At 48.1% G+C, this 18404-nt stretch overlaps 1 protein-coding gene across 5 annotated transcripts in view; it reads right to left on the reverse strand.

Annotated features, from left to right (window-relative positions):
* Positions 1–18404, reverse strand: part of KCNN3 (potassium channel, calcium activated intermediate/small conductance subfamily N alpha, member 3) — a 184602-nt gene that overhangs the window by 40941 nt on the left and 125257 nt on the right. The window lies entirely within an intron of this gene.

Raw genomic sequence — 18404 nt, forward strand, 5'->3', positions numbered from 1 at the left:
ATCCCCAGACAGCCAGGAGTCTCTAACATTAAAGACACAGATCAAACCAGTCAATTAAACAAACAAAAAGAAGGAACTCTGGATCAAATACAGACCATTCACAGAGAGAACTCTTGAAAGAAAAACCCTATAATTAACGTAAGAGAGATAAAGTAAGATACTAGACCCACGAGACAAGAATGGAATGTTGTATGAAAAAAGTCTTCCTAGAGGGGCTAGAAGATAAATCGAGGAAGTCTCCCAAAAAGCAGAAAAAGACAAAGAATGAAAATGAAAGAAAATACGAAGTTGGGCATTGTGGTGCGTGCCTGTATCCCCCAGCTGCTTGGAGGCTGAGGCCGGAGAATTGCTTGTGCCCAGGAGGTTGAGGCTGCAGTGAGCTAAGATTGCGCCCCTGCACTCCAGCCTGGGGACACAGCGAGACCCCCCACCATCTGTTAAAAGGAGAGAAAGGGAAAGAGAATATGAGAAAATCAGTGAATCAGTCTCCCAATTCAAATAGTAGGAGTTACAGAAAGAAACAACTGGGGGGAAAAGAAGGAGAGAAGTAATTATTTTAAAAATCATTCAAAAATAAAAATCCCCAGAACTTAAGGGCATGAGTTTCTAGAGCAAAGGCTCACTGTCCCCAGCACAGTGGATGAAAATAGATGCACACCAAGGCACATTATTGTGAAATTTCAGAACACCAGGGGAAAGGAGACAATCCCACAGAGCTTTAGGGGTTTTGAGGGAAGGTATAAAAGAGGCCAGATACGAAGAACCAGAAATTACAACAGCTTTGGACTTTCTGACAGCAACACTGGAAGCTAGAAGGCCATGGAATAAAGCTTTCAAAATTCTGGAGGAAAATTATTTCCAAATCAGAATTCCAAACCAGAGACCGGAAATCTGAATCGACCAAAGTAGTAGTTCAGTCTGAGGGTGGAACGAAGACATTTTCAGATATGCAAGGTTGTCACGGGTTTGCCTCCCAGGCACCCTCTCTCAGGAAGCCACAGGAGGTATGCTTCACCAAAACAAAGAAGTAAACCAAGGAGGAAGACAAGGGATAAAGGCAATGAGCTCAGGGTGATGGTATAGGGAGGTCCCTGTAGGACAGGTGCACACCAGGCGCGGAGGACAACCCGTCCAGGCTGGAGCAGGTCAAGAGGCTCTGGGAGACACTTCCAAGGAGATGAAATTGATAGAAAATCTAATGTGCCTGAACATCCTGAAGAGAGATTTAGACAACTGCCAGGGTTTGCACTTGATTTAATGACAAATACATAGAAAACCAAGCAAACGCACAAACATGATCATTAACAACTCCACGAAAAATGAAAAGTTCCGCAGGAAGGGAAAAGTTATATTTTACTACAAGGCGGCTCAACTATGAATAGAGTCAAATTAGTGTTGACTGACTAATGTAAACACTGATTACTGCTTTAACCAAAATTATGATATAATTATAAAAGGAAGATGAAGGGTGAGGAAGAGTTGGAGAGGAGGAAAGGGAGCTGAATTTTCATCTCTCAGAGTGGGAAGGGAATAGGTAATACCTAAACAAACCAAAGCATCAGAGGATAGCAATACACACATATTACTCACAGACATGGAGGCAAATACTAAAACTAATTAGCAAAAGGAGGTAAAAGTAGCTGCCTCTGGAGAAGGGTAAACGGGAAGAGCTAGTGGAAGACAGCAAATACCACAGAAGGACTGACTCTGCAGTGTATGCACATGTAACTTTGATCATATCAACAGAAAACCAAACCAAAGAGAAAAAAACAAAACTACACGTAACATTAAATGACATCAAGAAACACAAAAAGAAAATAAGCACCATGAACTCACCATCCAACTCCAATCTGTGGAATCTACTTGTGTGTTCTCTCCATTCTCAGCGCGCCCCACCCCAGGATCAACATTACCCTGAATGTCATGTTTATCATTTCCTCTTTTTCTTCATAGTGCTTCCACATAGGTAGGATTGCCTAAGCAATAGGTAATTTCATTTGTCCTATTTCTGACCTTCATAAGGATGAAATCATACTACAAGAGTATGGTAGGAAGCTTCTAAAATGGCCTCGATATCCCCCCTCCTCTTGAGGTCTTCACACACTTTTGCAATCCTTTCCTTTTGAGTGTGGGCTGGACCCAGTAACTGGTTTCTAACACATAGAGTGTGGCAGAAGTGATAGACTTTCATTTCTGAAGTTAGGTTATGGTAAGATCATGGCTCTTGTCTTGGATGATCTCTCACTAGTTCTCTTCTGGATCGCTCTCCCTGGGAGAAGCCACTGGCCATGTCGGGAGGCAATCCCGTGGAGTGCCACATGGCAAGGGACACAGCCTGCCAACCACCACATGAGTGGCTTAGAAGCAGGTGCTCTTTAAGTGAAGCCTTGAGGTGAGATGATAGCCCTGGCTGACAGCCTGATAATCTCATGAGAGACCTTGAGCCAGAGGTACCCATTTAAGCTGCACCTGAATTCCTGACCCACAGCAACTGTGAGATAGTAAATGTCTGTTGTTTTTAGCTGCTAAATTTTGGAGCAAGTTGTTATGCAGCAACAGATAATTAATACAGTGAACCCTTCTATGAATTGCTTCCTTTCTGTTCAACATATATATTATACTGACATATGTGGCTCTAGGGTATTTTTATTCCTGTATTGTATTTCATCGTATAAATATGCCATGATTTATTTATTCATTCATCTATTGATGGACATTGGGATAGCTTACAGGTTTTTCCTCTAATCAGAAATACTGCTACAAACATTGTTCTTATTGACTTATTCTTATTATGTTTTTAGAGACAGAGTCTTGCTCTGTTGCCCAGGCTGGACTGCAGTGGCACAATCATAGCTCACTGTAGCCTCGAACTCTGAGGCTCAAGAGATTCTCCTGCCTTGACTTCCCGAAATGTTGGGATTACAGCTATGAGCCACCTCACCCAGCCCAAACATTCTTAATCATAGCTCCTGGTACACTGCATAAGAGTTTCTCTAGGACACACACCTGAGGCTGGGTTTGCTGGTTTGTAGGATATGTACATATTTTACTTCATTAGAAAATGCCAAGTTGTTTTCTAAGATGCCAGTGCCAATTAGGCTTCCACCAGTGGTGGAGAAGAATTCCTGTTGCTCCATATCCTCATTAACACTTGCCATGATCTGACTTTAGTCTTCGCCAAACTCGTGGGTGAATCGGGATCTCATCGAGATTTGACTTTACATTTCCATGATAAAAGCTTAAGTAGCCTTTCATATATTTCTGTGTCATTCATACTTTCTCTTCTGTGGCATGTCATCCATGACTTTTGTCCACTTTTCTATTGGCTTGTTTGTGTCTTGTTCTCATTCTAAAAGTTATATATTCTAGATAACAAGAATTTCATCAGTTTGTGTGTTGCAAATATCTACTTCCAGTGTGTGCCTTGCCTTTTTATTTTGTCTACAGTATTTTTGATGAATAGAAGTTTTAAATTTTACTGTAGGTGACTTTATCATCCTTTAATTTATAATTAGCAGTTATTTGGTTTTTGCAATAATGGTTCCCCCCCGAGATTGTAACATTTTTACATGTTTTAAAATGTTGCCTTTCTAAGTCTTTAATTTGCCTGGAATTGATTTTGCATATGGTGCGAAGCAGGGATACAACTTCATTTTTTTCACATAGGTAAGCAATTATCTCAGTTTCACTTAATATGCAGACCATCCTTTCCCCCACTAGCTTTCAATGCTTCCTCTGTCTCATGAATTATATGTGGAAGTGGTACTATTTCTTGGTTCTCTATTCTGTTCCATTGGTCTATTTGTCTAACCCTGAAGTTATATTACAGTATTCTCTGTAGCCTTTCCTTGGTACATTCTCAGGGTCTAGCACATAATACGTACTCACTAAAATGCTTGTGGGCTGAATAAGGCCTGCATGCTGCTTTTCCTGTCCCCCTACACAAATGAGGCTTGCTTCAGTAATACAGCGAATCATGTTAAAATGACTTCAGCTGTTCTCTTCGGCAGACTAAACCTTTGTCAAAGTGGCTGCCAAATTCCTTGAGCTTGGAGTCAGTTCTCACTATTAATAAGAACTCAGCTTCGTGACACTAGCTGTGATCTGTTACAGCACTAGGGTGACAGAAAATAAGCCAAAGTGAAATGACTGCCTCTTCTTCCTTCTTCTCCAAAAGAGTTTGAACACTTTTTAAAACCAGTTTTGTAAAAAAATAAAATAAAATAAAATAAAAAGGATTCTTTTCACACGGATCTACATGATATGATGGCTCTAGCCATTTGTCCTGGGTCTGATTTGTTTGTTGGAAATTTGCAGGCATTGAACCAGACCCTCTGCAGAACTCCAAAGCAGCCAAACGGACTGCTTTGTCCTTGCCTTCCAGTCAATCCTCAGAGCCACTCAGTCAGACCTGCCCACTGAGCTGTGAACCCTGTGCTTGAGAATTTCTCCAATGAAGAAGCCAACAACACATACCTGGCTTGGCCCCCTGGTGGCCTCTGACCCCCACCGGTGCCTCTCTCCTCGGAACACTGCCCTCCTCTGGCGTCTGCAGCGGCTCACTGGCCTGCTTTCCTCCCACTTCGACTGTGCCTTCTTGGCTCCCTGCTCTGACTGCCGCTTCAGCGTTGCTGTGCTCCAAGCTTGCCTTGCACACACGGCTCTCTTGCTCCTGTCACCCTGGCCCTGTCCTTCCTGATGTCTTCTAACTGGCCCTTCAGGGCCCACTTCAAATCCCATCCTGACCCACCCAGCCAACCAGAGCTCTTTGCCTGTGTCTCACACACCACGTGGCATCAGCGGTATCTGCCTGCTGCCCGCACACCAGCTTGCGGAGAGGTCGCCTGGCTGGCTGGGGTCATGGCTGAACTCACAGGTTCCAGGGCCAGAACACCTGTTTGAATCCGGGCTTTGCACCTTAATGTCTACATGAACTTATCCTCAGTCTTCCTACCTGTAAAAGAGGATAATACTTGTACCACCTCACAGAGAGTTACCGTGAGGGTTAAAGGAGCTGATACGTCTAAAATGATTAGAGCAGTGCCAGGCACATAGGTGCACTAAAAAAAAGTGCTATTTTCATCTTGTGTGTCTATGGTTAGCCTTGGCGTAGCAGAAAGAACACAAGATCTGGAGCCCAGAGACTGCCTTTCATGCCAAATGGCTCTGTGACCTTCAGCAGATCACTCCACGGACTCGGGGCCTGCTGCTTCTCCAGGGAAGCAGGGTGTAATGATGCCGTCCTGCCTGTCTCATGAGGCTGTGGTGAGGAGTGAATGTGCACGGGCTCCATCAGCCTTCAGCGAGTGATACAGACAGAGGCGTATCACGGCCTCTGCAGGAGCCTCCCACCTGGGGCTTCGTCCTAGTGACAAGGGCAGCCGCACGGAAAGAACAGGCAGCAGATGCTGCTGTGTAGGAAAACAGAAACTCCTCCCAGCTTCTCCTTTTAATCGTCGCTGTTCTTCTGGGTGGCTGCAGCCCCTTCTCTTCATATGGTGACTCGCAGCTTAAACCCCTTATCTCCATTAAATTCTGTCCCCTCTGCTTTCAAAATATCTCCAGAATCGGAGCGCCTGTCATCCCTGGTCTGTGGCCACCCTGGACCAGCCCCACCCTCTCACCTCGTCCAACCCCGCCCTCTCACCTGGACCAGCCCCGCCCTCTCACCTCGTCCAACCCCGCCCTCTCACCTGGACCAGCCCCGCCCTCTCACCTGGACCAACCCCGCCCTCTCACCTGCTCCAGCCCCGCCCTCTCACCTGCTCCAGCCCCACCATCTCACCTGGACCAGCCCCTCCCTCTCACCTGGACCACTGCAGTAGTTGCCTCACTGGCCTTCCTGCTTCTGCCTGGGCTACCCTTGCCCCAAGCTAGTCCCGTTACAGCAGCCAGAGAGGCCCTCTAAAAAAAGTAAGACAAAAGTTCCTGTATCCCTCAGGAAAAAAGCCAAAGTCTCCTGGGGCCCCCAACCTGGGGGCCTCTCTGAGTCCATCTCACCTTCGCCCACTGGCCCTGCCACCTGGGGTTTCTGCAGCTCGTTCACCCAGCCAGCTTTACTCCTGCCTCAGAGCCCCTCACCTGCTGTTCTTTCCAGAGAAGGCCCTGACTTACAATGGTGCCACCTTACAACAGTGCAAAAGCAATACACAGTCGGTGGAAAGTGTACCTCAAATTCTGAAGGTTGATATTTTCCCAGGGATCTGTGATGCAACTCTCCCTCCCGATGCTGGGCAGCTCGCAGTTAACCAGGTGATCACGAGTACTCTACAAGGTCCTCTACAGGGCACTGTGCTGCCGGGTGATTTTGCTCAGCGGCAGGCTGACGTAAGCGTTCCCAGTACGTTTAAGGTAGGCTGGGCTAAGCTATGATGATCAGTAGGTTAGGTACATTCAGTGCATCTTCAACTTATTATATTTTCAACTTACTGTGGGTTTATTGTGAAGTAAGTCACGGGACATCTGTACTTAGAAGGCTCTTATCCCAGATAATTTCAGGCCTTTGCACGAATGTCAGCTTCTCAGTAAGGTGTTCCCCGCCCACCCTGTCTCCAAGTGCACTACTGCCCCACACCCACCAGGCCAGCTTTCACCGAGTCATTCTTCTCCACAGCACTTATCACCACCTGACATAATAGATATGTGGCCTATTTTTGTATTTATTGACTATCAACCCCTATTAAAATATCAGGTTCATGGAGGAAAGGACTTTTTCTGTTTTGTTTACTGCTGTATCCCTAGTGCTCAATAAATATTTGTCCAGTGAATGAATGAATGAATGGCCCCACTTCGTCTTTCTCACAAGCCAGTGGGACAAGACCAGCAGGATAAGAGCTGTTACCCGATTTTACAGTGAATCAATGCAAAGCTCCAGTGTGTAACTGACCTAACTAACTTCTCACAGCAACTAAGTGAAAAGACTGGGACTGAAACCTGTATTTTCTCGGCTGCTAAAAATGGCAGTTGCAGTGAGCTGGGCACAGGGTGGGGCATGGAGGCAGCACCTGTGTGCCTGGGCAGGGACCATTCCAGCTTGGCAAAGTACCCGCTCAGCCACTGCCAGTAGGTGATGGCCGGGAGGCTGTGTGTGTGACTGGCATTCGAAGCTATTAGAAGCCTGAATTAGAAGCTATTATGAAAGGAAAGAGATTTTCATGGAGTCCTGGGTTTTATTCCCATTCCCAGCTCTGCCTTTGTCCAGGTCCCCAGTATAATCAACTTCTAATTATCAAGTACCCTCAGCATGCTAGGGCATGTGATTCCAGCTTTATGGAGAAAATGGGGTGAAATCACCATTTCTTAAGGGTATTATGAGCTCCTTTAGGAGCATTTCAGAAATGCTTGAGGTGTGTGAAAGAATCCCATTGAAATTCAAAGCAGCTGAGGAATAAATGGCTTAAGGTGACTTCGAGGCTATTACTGCTTGTGCCAGTGCGTGAATTCACATCAAGGCAAAAACAAAAAAAAAAAACAAAAAAAAATCCAGTTCGTTCTTTTCTCAAAAACAGTTTCCCTTATAAACATCTTAAAATATAAAATGAATGGCTTTGAAGACTCAGGGCTGATCACAAGACTATCAAACCACGTGCCCAGGACACCATATGCATATATAAAGTCACCCCTCCATCCACTTCACCTCTGTGTCCTATTTTTCAAGAATTGGCTTTGAATTTAGGAAAATAACGACGTTTTCCTCTACCAGGTAATTCAAGTTAACAGCCCTGGATCTTTCCAAGGCAACTCTAAATCTAGTCTTTTATTTCCAGCGCTAAGAACTAACAGCATGGTGCAAGGCCTCCAGTTATTTTTAAAAGGAGAGAAAACCAGCACCACCAGAGCACAACGGCTCCAACAAACAAATGTGACTTGCCGCCAAACAACCGCAGCTTGCTCTTGCTCTGTGAACACGCGGGTTTGGTTGGTGTGGCTTTTTTTCACTGAGGTGGTGGCATCTCTGTCTCCATTAGTGGTTTTCTGTAGAAGCTTCTGAGCAACTCTGGAAGAGGTGGGACAGCTGGCTGGTGTCACACAGCTGGATGCAACCTCCGCGGGCCTGGGTGGGGAAGCTTCAACACCAGCATCGGCCAAGCTTTTCTTGGAGTGTGTTTCTCTTCTCTTGGGTCTCTTGGTCTTGCTCAACTTCTCCACCTTGCAAATGGATGCACCACTTGAGGGAAGCCAGCTGCCATTCCTTCCATAGTCCATTTTCTTCTTAGAGGGAAGCACTGTCAACCTCTTTGAATGGTTATTAAATTAAAAACCAGATGGCTCATCTGGCAAATCCTTCTGAGTCAGTTTCTCAATTTGCAATGTTTCCTTTCTTCTTATTAAAAAATATTTCCATGTTTCCTGATTTGGAAATGTTTAATAAAATGCATGAAAATAGAGAAAAACAATATGCTCGGAAGCAGCACTGTTCCCATGGGAAGCATGTCTTCCACGGTATTTGGAGGTGGCGTGGCAGAGAGGGCACGGGCGGAGAGCCCAACAGATGGGGGTCTGGATCCCAGCCCTGCCACCTGTTAGCTGTGTGGCCTAGGGAAGGCGCTTACCTCTCTCTGTCTTGGGCTTCACTTCTGTAAAATGAAGCAGTAAAACCTTGTACAGGACCACGTGGATGATTACATGGATGAAAAACATAAAACTCTACACAGTGCCTGGCACAAATTTTGGAACTTAGTAAATGAGTTCATTTGGTCAGCAATAGAAATGAGCCCCCTACTGTGTGCCTGGCTTGGTGCCTACTTGGGAACTTAAGAGTTCTAGAAAGGAGGCAGACACCAAAGAACACCAAGGCAAAAAAGGGCCGCATTACAACCGAGACAAGTGATGCCAAGTTGAGGCGGGGGGCCACTGCGCAGGGGACACAGAGCCATCTCAGAGGAGCAGGTATGGGCTGGGATGACAGTGCTGCGGGTGGAGCGGCAGGCTCAGGAGAAGGCTGAGGTGAGTTGGAGGGAGAAGCAGGGCGGGGAAGGAACTCTGAGCAACTTCTCAAAGTTGCCAGTGCTGGGGTTTAATAAGCAGAACCCCGTGAACTCACGGGCACAGCTGGCCTGCACGATTACCCTCACCCCAAACCCCTCCGTCTTCATCCTCCTCCTCTATTTTTCCTGCCTTTGCCCCTCTCTGTTCTTTCTTCTTCTCTCTCATGCTTCTTTTTCTTTTTCTCTCCTTTGAAGCACTGTCTCCACCTCCTTCTCGTCTCTCCTCCTGTTTTCCCTTTCACTCGTTCAGTCTCTCTCCCACCCGCCCCTGTGAAGACCCACAGAGGAAGCTCTGCCCTAGAGGGAAAGGGTTTCTGCCTCCAAGGAGCTGGCCATCCCTTGGGGACACGAGTCTTTGTTTGCTTCAGTTTGATTTTGCTTATTCAGCAAACTTGCATTTGGCACCCACTGGGTGGCCAGATACAGATGGCATCAAATGTCGCCAGGCAGAATCCTGTGCTGTGAAGTGGGGAGGGTAACATCTGGAGTAGGTGCATGGGTCCCCCCCAACGTGGGACATCTCTGGAGGGAGGTAAACTAAGCTCAACTGATCCCCAACTCTGCTCATTACCTGCCGTCTCCCTGCTGCCCAGGTCCCCTGCAACCCCGGCCCTCTTCATCCTGCACCTCCTATTTGTGGGCAGTCCCACCAGCTATCCATCCAGCCACACTAGGACACCAGGCACTGTTCCTGAGCTTCCTCCCCAACACTCCACATCCAGTGAGTCAGTCCAGTGGGGGCTGGCTCCTCCAGCTCTCTCAAAACTGCCCTTGCTCTCCATCCCAGCCACCACTGTCCCTGGGGGTGGGGGGAGAGCATCCTGTCACAGCTCTGTTACTACAGCAGTCTCCCCAACTGGTGTCCCGTCTTCCCCTCAAATCCCCCTTCCACACTGCAGCCAGGGAAATCTTTCTGAAATTCCAGACCCTCCCCTGCTCCCAATCTACCAGTGGCTTCCCCTGGCCTAGGTGTGGGAAGAGAAGAGGGGACGTTCTCAGCCTCTGCGCAGCGACACACTGGGGTAGACAATCTCTCTGGGCCTAATAGTAGTTGAAGGATTGAGATTTTGAACAATTTATTTTTTTGTTATGGCAGTTTCAAGGCTATCCTGTGATAATACCACTCTCGCTGTCTTGTACTCTGATTTGCTTTCTTCAGTGGAAAGGAAGGGCTGGGACTCCAGCTAGCCTGATGAAAATGATTTATAACCTAGGGCACACCCACAGCAGAAGTCGGGTGTCTGAATATCATCTCTCCTGCGTCGCTGGAATCAAAGAAACAAGTACATAAATAAGGTTGGAAACTGTTGGCTGATAGAGGAGTCATTCCAAAATCTTTAGGCTGGTGAAAAAGCCCCTGCCTGCTCCTGCAGCCTTGGGTGCACTGCGGCATCTTGTGACACCCGGGCAAGCAACTGCTTATTCTCTCCTGCAATCCATGCTCCCCCACCTCTGAGCTTCGCTCATGCTGGCCCCTCTGCCTGGAGGCCCCTTAGGCCTAGGAAATCACCTCCTCCAGAAAGTAGTCCTGGATCAAGTGCCCTCCGTGGAGCCCCTTCTTCCCCATTCTCCCTTACTTCTCAACATGGGCTGTTGGCCATCTCCACCCCCAGCACCAGCCTCCATTGGTCAGTTGGTTTGTCGGTCAGCAGGTGCTGAGAAAGCTGGTCAGAGCTACTGAAGGAAGCTGTGAATGAATAAGAACTTAGGGGAAAGTGACATTTAAACCTGGTCTCATCTCACTCCCTGCTGCGGGCCTCTGCTTTCTGTTTAAAGCCATACTGGGTCTCTGCTTTCTCTCACAGTTGCTGTCTGTCTGTGGTTTTCATTCAGCTCCACCCGCCCGGGGCCCTCAGTCTGCCACCCGTGTCTGCAAGCTTTCTCTCTCCTGGTTGAGCCTTTCCCGACATCTCCCATCAGTCACAGAGCATGACTCGGAAGCAAAGGGGCTTCACAGCTCTTCGTTTTTTATATACAGAGAGAAGAACAACAGTAGTTGGGATTCTTGCAAAATACTTCCTCAAACATCTTAGAGATGATCTACTTCTCACTCATTTTATTTCTGGGGCTATCTCCGTGAGGTAGGTAGGACTCGATGCTCATCTTATTTGAAGAGATAACAATAGTCCCTATCATTTCTCAAGTGCCAATCACATGCCATGTGGGCCAAAGCTTTATGTGCATTACTTAATTTAATCCTCAAAAAACAAGACTCATAACTGTCACTTCCCATTTTATTGAGTTGGAAAATTAGACCAGGTGCAATGGCTCATGCCTGTAATCCAAGCACTTTGGAGGCTGAGACAGAAGGATCCCTTGAGCCCAGGAGTTCAAGACCAGACTGGGCAACAAGTGAGATGATGTCTCTACAAAAAATGAATAAAATTAGCAGGGCATAGTGGTATGTGCCTATAGTCCCAGCTACTCTGGAGGTTGAGGTGGGAGGATCACTTGATTAATTACTAGATTAGGAAACTTGCACAAAATAAAACATCAATTGAGTGGCAGGGCCCGAGTGCGTGCTTGGACTTGCCTGCATCCACAGCCCTGTCTTTGACCATATTACACCTTGGAGGAAGTAGAGGCCTAAAAAGAGAGGAGAGATGAGTGGAGAGACTGCTGGGGATTCTCTCTTTCTCAGGTATCTGATCCTGGATCTGTGTTATAATGAGCCATGCTTCCCAGGACAGTAAGACAGAGCCAGGGCTGCCCTGTTCAGCAGCGTAGGTTGTGCACTGTGCAACTCCCAGGAGTGCCAGTCACGAAGACTTCGATGTGAATGGCACCCCCTGGAGGGAAGTGCTGCATAGGCAGTGCTCCTGGCAAGAGCCCTAAAGAAAAGAAGGGTGTCTTGCTCTTCTCAGCTATGCTTTCCAAAGATAATTAAAGGCAGGCAGCTCCCTAGGCAAGCAAATGTTGTGGAAGGCACACAAAGCTGCAGCCTCACCTGTGCAGGGTTAGTGTGGGAAGGAGGTGGGAATCACCCTGTGACCAAGAACAAAGAGGAACAGCACAGGAAAAGTACCCTGGGAAGGAATTTTCTTGGTTTTGTTTCCCAGAGCAGTGGGGTTCCCAGGGCAGGACGTGGGAGCTCTGGTTGGGCGTCTTTCCCTGCCACAGATAAGACAGGGTGCCAAGGAGGAGCCTGGGACGTCAGGGCGAGTGGGAAGAATTCTGACTCAGCAGAGGTTGCAAAGTAGCCCCCCGGGAATCAGAGAGAGAGGAAGATAGAGAAAGAGAGAGAGAGACAGGGATGGAGACAGAGACAGAGGCTGGAGGGAGAGGAGTCTGAGGGCAAGGGCACCTGGGTGAGCGTCTGGCCTGAACATGAGGGGCCTGAGGACGGGGATATGCACAATAATGCCCTGACCTGGGACCCCCATGGCCATGGGGCTTGGGGAGACTGCGGGATGCTCCCGGACCATAAGCAGCCTGCCCAGGGAACGCAGCTGCCCCTGACCTCTCGCCTCTTTCCATAGGCCTGGGCTACCCAGAAAGGCACATTGCCCTGCTTTCTGGGAGTGGGCTCTGGCCAAGTGAAGCATGACAAAGTCTAGGATGGGGGTAGTTTCTCAGGGGCTGGTCCGGGCCCACCTGCCCCACAGCCAAGTCACCTGAGCCTTGGTTTACAGGATTAACTGAAAATTCCGGTACACATCAGAAATAAGCTAATTCTGAAGCTCAACACTATACGGAGAAAGGAATGGAGACAGCCAGTCACACACACATCTCTTCCCTCAAAAGGGCCTTTCTTGCTGGAGAAACTTTTAAAGCCTCGAAGCTGGTGCACCCCAAGCTCTGGAGAGGAGCGGCTGGAAGGGAAGGCTCCAGGCCTGGTGCTCAGGCCAAGGGCCTCCTGCACCCCTCCTCACCCATCTCCTCAGCCCCAGGAGGAGAATGAAAGACATGTGAAGAGACAGATTGCCTTCAACAATCCTTCTCTCTGCCTCTTGAACTGAGAGATTCTTACTTGAGGAAAGGACGGAGCAGGATAAAGAGATGACCCGTCTGGAGATGCCTTCTCCTCTGTGGGGTCTGAAGGGAATAGAGCAAAACCCCCTTCGCATCAACCCTCAAAGCTCTGGGCCTCCCTCTCCTCATCTGGGAAGGGTGGGGGGCTGGGTCCACGTGCATTAGGGCCCCTTCCAGCTCCAAAGAGCCGTAATTCTCAGAGAACGTTTTCTTACCCATTTCCCACACAAGATGGAGAGCTGGTTAGGTAGGCGAGTGGGCAGCTGCAGCCCTCGTCAAGGATGAGGGTCTTAAGAGAACATCTTTGAAGACACAGATGCCCAGGAGGCTTGCCCTAAATCAGCCTGATGGTGACAAGTGTCGTGGCTGTGCTCTGGGTCTCTGCACACAGTGGGATTCTCCCGGGGAGCATCAGCTCAGAGGCCCAGGACCCTCTCAGCTTCTGGGCTTTCCTGGGGCGGTGCCAGCAGCCCTGGACACGTGGCCAAAGACCTGGGCAGCAGGGGCCTGCCTGCTGGGTCAGCTTTGCCATCAGAGTCACTGAGTCTTGGGGCTCCCTCTAGCCCAGTTCACCTCATTCTTCTCAGATATGCAAATGGAGGCCAGAAAGCAGAGGACTGGGCATCTGGTGTACTTCTCACCACACGCTGCCTCTTTCCAGCCATGGGGCATCAGATCTGTGAGCTCGGCAGAGTCCAGTCCCAGGAGAGAGACCCTTGGCTGGGAGCTTAGACCCACCCAACTCGCGGTGTAACTCTGGGCAAGCTGCTTGTCTTCTTTGGGCCTTGGTTTCCTCATGTGTACAACGTGAGGATTTGGCTAAAGAAGCTCTAGGGCTCCCTCCAGCTCTAAGTCAGGTTCTTTGTGTTTTTTTTTTGGATCACACTCTGTCCCCCTTCTCTCTCCTACTCCCATCCTCGGGAGGACGAGCAGCCGGGCTGACCGCGGAGGCAAAAGCCAGGTGTCTTTCCAGACAGGAGGCCTGTGGCATCCCGTGCATACAAGATAAAGCCAGAGTCAGCACCAGCGGAAACCACCTAGCAGCCTTCACCCAGGCTGGCCACACCTCAGGGAGCTGTGGCAGGTGTCTTTCAAGTTACACAGAACTTCTGATGGCTCCTAACCCAAGGCTTTTCACCACTGGACCTTTTCACAGGACCTGGGATACCAAAAATGGGGCAGGAGAGGGTGTGCCGGTGCCAAGACTATTATAAAAGAGTAAGAATGGCAACACTCAGAGTCACCACGGACTGTATGTCTGTCTGTCCCCCTCCCCTAACTCCTCCCCATGACCCCAGAGAAGCTCCCAGAGACTCCTTCGTCCACCGCATCCGCAGCCTGGCTCTGTTTTAGGGGAAGCAGCCACCACCGAAGATGCTTGTTACACGTTGCCAGGCAACAAAAATGCTGCCTGAAAACTACAACCCACCTCTGACTCTTCATAGGACTGGAAACTGGCAGATGAGAGGAGCCTGCCAGGGAACAAAGGAGAAGCATCGAGAGGGAAACGATGGAGTTGAGCAACCACAGAAGGCAAAATGAAAGAGCCCAGACAGTTGTGTAAAGTGCCAGAAAGCAAACAGATGGGGAGGAAAAACTGACTCACTGAAATTAGGGAGACAGACAGAGAGAGGAGGCATGGAGGAAAGTCCTCCCAGTGTTAAGTCCTCGAAAGGCCTCCTTTATTTTTTTTCCTTTTGGCCAAATCTGTCATGACTAGAGATGAGGCTGTTGATAAGGAAGATGATGATAGTGATGACGATGATGATTCCTTAGGTGAACGCTGGTCTACTGCTGACTTCTACTTTTACCCGATGGGTGATTTGTATTAGCTACCCCTCAAGCAATAGCACAATTCTCCGCAGACTTTCAGAAAACATCATTATCTTCTAAAACGAACATCTACACTGCCATTAGCACCATCAGCTCACCCAAATATAGAGCCATCGGCTTGTTAGCTGAAGTGACCTTGGGCTCTGGCATCTTCAAGCACTGAGCACATGAAGGAAGGAAGGAGAGTGATCAGGCTGGACAGTCCTGGCCAGCTGGCAAGGGGACCTCGGAGAATGGGAGCGCTCCAGGTGGAGGACTTTCCAGGCAGCAGCCCTGGGCCAGCGGTGAGACCCTGGCTCACTTACCTCCCAAAGCCTCTATTTCCTAATTTCTAAAATGGGAAAATTGCTCCTGCCCTGCTTACTTCACAGAGTGCTGGGCCACAGAGGAGAGCCTGTGTAGAATGAATGGCCATGAACAAAGATGGTGCTCCTTATTTATTAAAAAAACAATTCCTAGCCTCCTACAGAGGCTGAGCACTGTAGCAGATATTATCATTCAGATGTGCCCTCTGCTGGGGGCGAGGCAATAAAGCAACTCCACACCATGGTGGGGGAGTTACCCCACTGCTCTTGGCCTCAGTTTTTCCATCAGGGACATGGAGATAACACCACAAAGCATTCCTGTGAGGATGCTGCAAGTCAGAAGTTTCTCCTCCCTCAGCCTGTGGTCACCCTTGACTAGGCTCCAAGCACCCAGCTCAGACCCATCTTCCTTCAGTTCTGCATCATGTGGCCTCAGGCACAGGCCGGGCACCTCAGGAATCTATCGTCTAATGTCTGAAATAATGAAAAGCCTCCAGACACATTTACTCTCTAAATAAAATCCACAGTTTAAGTTATAAACAAGACAAGACAATTTAAGAATACTGGTAACTAAGTGGGAACAATTTCACGTGTTAAGCTTGACAAAATAATTATAAAGCTACTACCCAGTTAACTATATTCACATCTACTTAACTCAGTAAGTTTGACAACATAGATGTTTGCTTTATTAAGTTTGTTATATATATATATATATATATGTTTGTTTGTTTGTTTGTTTGTTTGTTTTGAGACGGAGTCTCGATCTGTCGCCCAGGCTGGAGTGCAATAGCACGATCTCGGCTCACTGCAAGCTCCACCTCCCGGGTTCATGCCATTCTCCTGCCTCAGCCTCCCGAGTAGCTGGGACTACAGCCGCCGCCACCACCTCGCCCGGCTAGTTTTTTTGTATTTTTAGTAGAGACAGGGTTTCACCATGTTAGTCAGGATGGTCTCAATCTCCGCCCGTCTTGGCCTCCCAGAGTGCTGGGATTACAGGCGTGAGCCACCGCGCCCGGCCAAGTTTGTTATATATTTTCTCCAAAAAAGTCTAGCCAGTCACCAGACCCCACCTCACCCCTCGAAAACAGACATCGTGGCATTCAAGGACAATGGGCCACTTCTGCCTGTACTTGCTAATAGGCAGTGGCTTCCCACTAAAAATTGCTGTTTTTCTAGAATACCAATCACAATTCCTTTCCTAGGTACCAAACAGCATGACCTCCAAGAAATTCGAAAATGACTGCACAGCCCAAACTGAAAGAAAAACTTTGCATCTTATGTTCTTTCTCCTTTTGTCCCAACACAGCCTCACTCCGTGACACACCTCCCCAGTGGAACACATACCCCAAGAGCCCTGCCACAGGTGATCAGGGTCCCAAGGGCCCAGGCCTCCTCCACTGCCCTGCAAGTCAGGGCCAGGGCAGATCATCAGCCTCCTTGAGTCACCACATCCTCATTCATGAAATGGGGACTGTAGGTTCCCTGTCCTGCCTGCTCACTTCATAGGGTCGTGGTGAAAAACAGAAGAGGATGTCCTATGTTTTATGTTTCCCCCAGCTGTTCAGGTCTCCTCTTGTTTGAACTTCATAATCCCCTGGGAAGTAGGTAGACCAGGCTTACCTCCAATCTACAGATCCCAAGAAAGAGGCCCAGGAAAGGAAAGGGCTCAGGGTTTATTAGGAACCAGCCACAGTCACAGGTGCTTATTTAATAGAGGGCAGGTGACTTGCCCAGGATTGCACAGCTGTTACATTGTTAAGCCAGGCTATGAGCACACGTTTCTGACTCCAGGTGCCATGTGCTGTCCCTTCTGTGAGCAATGAAACCTTACATGTAGGAATGCAAAGTAGCATTATTACCGTTGTTGCTGATGACTAAAATTGAACCAAACTGATTTTATCATGGGTTGACTGGAAGTGCATGATGAAGGACCTTGGTCACTAAATTTTAAAATATGGACTTAATCTTCTAGGGGGAGCAATTGAAGGTTTTTGAGGGGAAATAGTAGGAAGGGTAACTGGAAGCCAGAAAAGCTACTTCTGTGAACTGGTGTAAGATGACAGGGATCTGTGTCAGGGAGGTAGCAGGAATGACTTTGAGCGACATCGCAGAATAAGAACCATAGAGCTTGGTGCCTAAATAGAGGGCTAGAAATGGGACTGGGCATGGGCACAAGCATGGGGGAATGATTTGAGCCTAAGAGATGGGCGTAGCCCAACAGCGCTTCTCCTCTTCTTCATTAGTAAGCACGCCCAGGAATGAGCAAAGATTACCAACAATAAAGACTACGTTTTCCAGCCATGTGAAAGACCAATGGGTATAAATAAAAGTGACATGTGTTACTTCCAGAAAATGTCCTTAACAAGAAAGAAACAACCTTATTTTGTCCATTTCTCTTTCCTGCTGGCTAAAAGGTAGGTGGGATGGCTGGAGCTCCAGCAGCTTTCTTGAAGTATGAGAAAGAAGCCATGTACCAAGGATGTCAGGGCAACAAGCAAGAAGGAGCCTGCATCCCTGATGATGCCAGAGAGCAGCATACCTGCTACAGACACCTTTCCGGACTTCTTTGGCATCAGAGACAACTTCTATTTTGTTTAAGCTATTGTTGTTTTGGGTTTCCCAACCCTTGCAGCCTAAAATGAACACTAACAGATAAAGTTCCTGAGAAAAAGAAGACACAAACAGAGAAGCAAAGAGAGAATTTAGGGGCAACATGATGAGTCTGATCACAGATTTGATGTGTGGGACATCAGTACATGCGAAGATGTATATGAAACTTGGCCTGGTGCAGGGATGTATTCAAGAACTCTACACTGTCACCACCGCCCTTCCAAGTCACTTTTTTCTCTTGCCTTGCCTGCTACAGTAGCCTCTTTGGTCCTCCTAGTAGTTTTCTTGCCACCTCCAATTTACTCACAAAGATGCCAAAGTAATATTTTTAGAATGAACCATATTGCATTACTCTCCTATTTAAAACCCTTCAAAGGCACCAGGCATGGTGGCTCACACCTGTAATCCTACCTACTTGGGAACCTGAGGTGGGAGGATTGCTTGAGGCTGGGAGTTTAAGACCAGCCTGGGCAACATAGAGAGACTCTGTCGCCATAAAATTTTTCTATTTGGCCAGGCATGGTGGCTTATGTCTGTCCCAGCTACTCAGGGGGCTGAAGTGGGAGGACTGCTTGAGACCAGGAGTTAAAGGCTGCAGTGAGCTGTGATCATGCTATTGCTTTCCAGCCTGGGTGCCAAAGTGAGATAGAAGAAAGAAAAGAAAAGAAAGAGGGAGGGAGGGAGGGAGGAAGGGAAG

The sequence above is a fragment of the Mandrillus leucophaeus genome, unplaced genomic scaffold (assembly GCF_000951045.1).
Source record: "Mandrillus leucophaeus isolate KB7577 unplaced genomic scaffold, Mleu.le_1.0 Scaffold310, whole genome shotgun sequence".
NCBI classification, from domain to species: domain Eukaryota; kingdom Metazoa; phylum Chordata; class Mammalia; order Primates; family Cercopithecidae; genus Mandrillus; species Mandrillus leucophaeus.